Source organism: Marmota marmota, unplaced genomic scaffold (assembly GCF_001458135.2).
Source record: "Marmota marmota marmota unplaced genomic scaffold, marMar, whole genome shotgun sequence".
Classification (NCBI taxonomy): domain Eukaryota; kingdom Metazoa; phylum Chordata; class Mammalia; order Rodentia; family Sciuridae; genus Marmota; species Marmota marmota.
Window position 1 is genome coordinate 1,157,899 of NW_025999929.1, and position 4,668 is coordinate 1,162,566.

Sequence of the window (4,668 nt, forward strand, 5' to 3'; positions counted from 1 at the left end):
TGCTTGTGAATCCCAGCTACCTAGAGCAATCATGGGCTCATAGGAAGGTGGCCAATGAACATGTGTGTAAAACTGGTTTATAAATAGGGAGATGTATGTCAGTAGTACCTGGAGACTAATAAGTATAGACATAGAGGAACTCTTGACCATCAGGTTTGAGCTTTGGTATAAGAAATTACTGCCCTTGCAGAGTAGATAGTAAGACGATTGGATTCCTAGAGATCCCATATCCTTTTCAGCATCTCGGCTTTCCTGAGGCCAAGCTGGGCCATTGTAGAGGCTGCTTTCTGCTCTTTTTCTTACCTGTAAAATGTCAAAATAAAATGTCAGAAACTTAGATACTCTTGGTGTGTCTCTTGGACCTCCCCCTCCCAAACATCCATGAGATCTTGTCAAAGTGGGAAGAAAATGAGGACCCTGCTTTTGGACAGAAATTTAAATGAACGGAAGCCCAGTGAACTTGGAGTTCTATGGTGTACTCCTGCCCAGGAATTAATCTCCAAGGTACCTTGACTTTCCTTCCAGTTCATGACTTATATTAATAGTGAAAAATATCTTCATGGGACTAGAAAAGCAGAAAAAAATTTTTTCAGATGATTTGTTCTCTCCCCTGCTATAGACACACTGTGTGTCCACCATTTCATATATAAGAATTCTAAACCTTCTGCATGATAGAAACAGGACCTACAATTTGAAGAGTCCTATTTTAGCTAAGACCTGGGTCAGATCAGAACTCTGTGCCCAGCCCTATCCTGAATGAGTAAGCACAACTTGACCCACCCTATAATCAAAGCATGATTTATTCTGGAGTCCTGAACCCACAGCAAAACATTAGATAACAACTAGCCTATTAATAAGAGATGAAAGTGTTATTTTTAGATTAGGTTAACCTAGAAAAATGTTGACTCAATTTTGGCTTACTAAGATGACCAAGATATGTATATTAACGGCTCACCTATTTATGTGCTTAGCGGTGGTCAAATTAACAGGCACATGTGTACTCTCTGTGGTGAGTTTTGAAATGGACACAGGTGATCTGGGTGGGTAAGAGTTACCTCTGTGGACAAACAGTTTTCTCTTTCCTCTTAAAAAACATCTTGAAATCACTTCCAAATGCTGTGCAGAGCCAGGGCTGTAAGGATATTGCAAATCCAATACATGCTGCACTCTGACTACAGTTTCACACTGAGTTAGCATCTGCTCACTCCTCTTTTCAGCTTTCTTTGATGGTGGAAAGATGGTAAACATGGGCAAGATGACATAGTGCAGGAATGATTACAGCGGCTGGTGGTTAAAGTAAGATTTTTAATTAAGAATTCATTTCTTAATTTCCACATGGAGCTAACTTATAAAAAATGAGGAAGAATAATAAGAGAGCATTTTACCAGAAAAAAATCTCTTTCTACTCTTCTTTAAATATTTCCAATAGCCCCAACAATTAAATTAATGAGATAGTATTAATAGTATTAATAAGATAGTATTTATTTATAAATTTATGAGATAGTATGCAAAACAAGTCAGCCAATACTAGAAGGTCAAGGATTCCAGAGTAAAATAAAACTGAAGAGAAAGAAAGAAGGGTGGGGGGAGGAAGGATGGGAGGGAGAGAGAAATAGAGAAAGGCAGGTGAGTCCAACATTGTCTTTTGCTTTTCTCCTTGAAGCATTTGTCAGTTTCTAGGAAATAGTTCAGCACAAGCAGAAAGTGGAGGCTCAGAGTTATCACCAGGTGTCACAGACAAGTAATGGGAGACAAAACTTGGAGTCCAGGACACCAGGGTATCACAATGGGAAAAGCCAAGAATTTGGAAGAAAATATAGAGAAGTAAGTACACACAGGGTGATGTATTTGGAGTTCCAAAAGTGTAGGGAGAGGGAGAGAGGGAGACAGAGAGAGAGAGAGAGGCACAGAAGTGATGTTTGAAGAGGACTGGTCAAGAATTTTCCCCAAATGCTAAAAGCATTAATACATTTTAAAAGAAATTTTACAAAATTAAGAAGTATAAAATAGAAGGGAAACACATTAGTTACATCATGCTAAAATATCACAGGCTCAACATACTAAAAATAAATTTTAAAAAAATCTTAAAAACATCCAGGGGTGAAGGCTAGAGGTGGTGAGGAAGGGATCCATCATATTCAAAAGAGCCATGATTATGCAGAAAACTGACCTTTCAGAAGAAACAATGGAATCAAGATAATGGAAGGACATCTTTAAAGGAGCTGAAAGGAAGTTTCCAACTTCCAGACCTAGACAAATATCTTGTAAAATAAAGGCCAAATAAAGCATTTTAATCAGCTCTAATATAAAATACAGCAAAGTTGTAAATGTATGGACAAATATTTTTATAACACATTTTTCAGTTAATATGTATACCACTTTCCACTAGGTATCAACCTGCATATGACAACATATGAAACAGACAACATATGAGATAAATTATCTGAAGAGTAATTAACTATTGCATCTCATTTTTTTTTTTGCTTTTTACAATTCACAACTTTTTAGCCAGCTTTTATGTTTGTCTCAAATACATAAAATGCTATGCCAAATAAACAATATCTCTACAATAAGTAAACTTCTTTGCTAATTAAAAAATGAGACTATTTAACTATTTTACTTATCATCAGGTAGAAGCTGAGGAAGAGAGAGAAATACCTTGCCCCTCTCTCTGCATTATATCCCTACTATTCCTGTGCTAGGCAGAAGATGATTAAGGGTAAAGTGTGAAGTTGAATGAATGCATACATCATTTTTTATGCATTGACTTAAGAGAAGTATATTGACACTTCATCTGAAAACATAGTAAGTCACTTTGCCTTAGTAAAGTCTGCATGATGTAAAGGTTAGACCATGGACTTTGGCAATGGATGGGTCTTTCTGATTACTCTTCAGGTTCATCCTAAGCAAGCAAGGCACTTAACCTCTTTGAGCTGTCTTCTTCTCCTCCTTCTCCTTCTTCTTTTCATTTTGTGGAGCTGAAGATTGAAACCAGGGCCTCCCACATGCCAGTCATCTATTCTACCACTGAACTACTCCCCCAGTCCTTCTCACATTTTTAAATGAGAATATAGTACCTACCTGAAAGAACTGTGAAGATTAAATGAGATCATGAATATGAAGTGCTTAGTAGACAGCATGACTCATAGTTGGCACTGAAAATAATGGGTATTGTTTTTCTTATACAGGCATTTCACCCAGGAGAAAGTACTGAGTGATAAAGCATTAAGTGGGAAATAATGATAGAGAAGTCCATTGTCACTCCCAGAATGATGAGGAATATGGCTGGATACTAATAAAAGCAACATGTCATTTGTGCATGCTGATTTCCCTATTCTTCGAGCTGTGAAATTGGTTGCCTTAGAGATAGGGTGGTTATTAGCTATCAGTAAAAATAAGCACACTGCTGAGAATTTATAGGAAAATGCATTTAATGAAGTGCCATCTGAGCCACCCACACTGTGATCAAAAATTCTGGCAACAAAGGGGTTATTGTTGCCAAGTTCCTGCCAAATGTTATTTTCCTAAGTTAGCGTGTGTTGTTTTCTGTTTTGGTATTTTTTCTGGCCAAGACCTGAACAAAGAGTCCCAGATGGCAACCTGGAGTGAGAAAGCACCCAAAGTCTTCAGACCAGAAGTCTCCCCAAGCCCAAAAAATGGTAAAAGGAGGTGGACAGCACAGGCAAATGTAAAATAAGAAATAATGGTGATGGAACCTTAGTGTAAAATATTCAAGGATGTTAACTAGGATGTTCTCCATCTTTGTACCCTCACTCAACAAAGAATGCCATGCTGGGGCTGTGCTAAGTACCAGGTTCTCACTAAGTGCTGGCTGAACTGAACTGGACTGATCCCTAGAGAAGACAATAAGTCACAATAACAGTGTAAACAGCACCAATGGAGTGCTTCTGGATGTTTCAGTACTGTGGTAAGCACTTCATGGGTATTTTCAGATTTAATTCTTGCAATGATTTAATGACCACTTCTTTCATCCCCAATTTTTAGACACTGAAACTCAGACTCAAAATGGTTATGGAGTTTCTGTGTTATCACAGAGCTGGCTAGTCACAGAACTGGACTCGATATTAGATCTGTCTTGACTTCAGAGGTCATATTCTGACTCTGCTCTGAGAAATTGGGGCAAAGTTCCACCTTTACAGGGATAGACTACTAAAAAAACAAAAAGAAAAAAGAAAAAGGAGGAAGAGGAGGAGGGGGAGGAGAGAAAAGAAAAGAAAAACAAAACAATATATAGGATTAAGCTTGCCCAGTACAGAAATTCTGGCCAACATAAAAATATAGGTCACAAAACTCAAGGAGATACTATGTTGGGAAATCACAGGGCATTCTATATAAAAAAATGTCACTGTCATGAGGTTAAAAATAACATTACAAAAAGTCATCAAGGGTTAAGTGTGTAACTCGCTTTCCTTGTTTCCACTAGAGAAGCAGAGTTTGCATGTGTATGGTTGCACAGCCTCATGTCACATTGTGTAGAAATTCGTACACCCTCTTTCTCCTTAGCTAGTAGAAAAATGTGGATGTGCAAGTTGCAAGTATAAATGTGAAAACAGTTTAGTTGTTCATTTTTCTCCTAGATATCAGATAAAATGACAGACAATGTCACAGGTCATGTTTTCACAACTCTTTCGGATTAGGAACAAATGG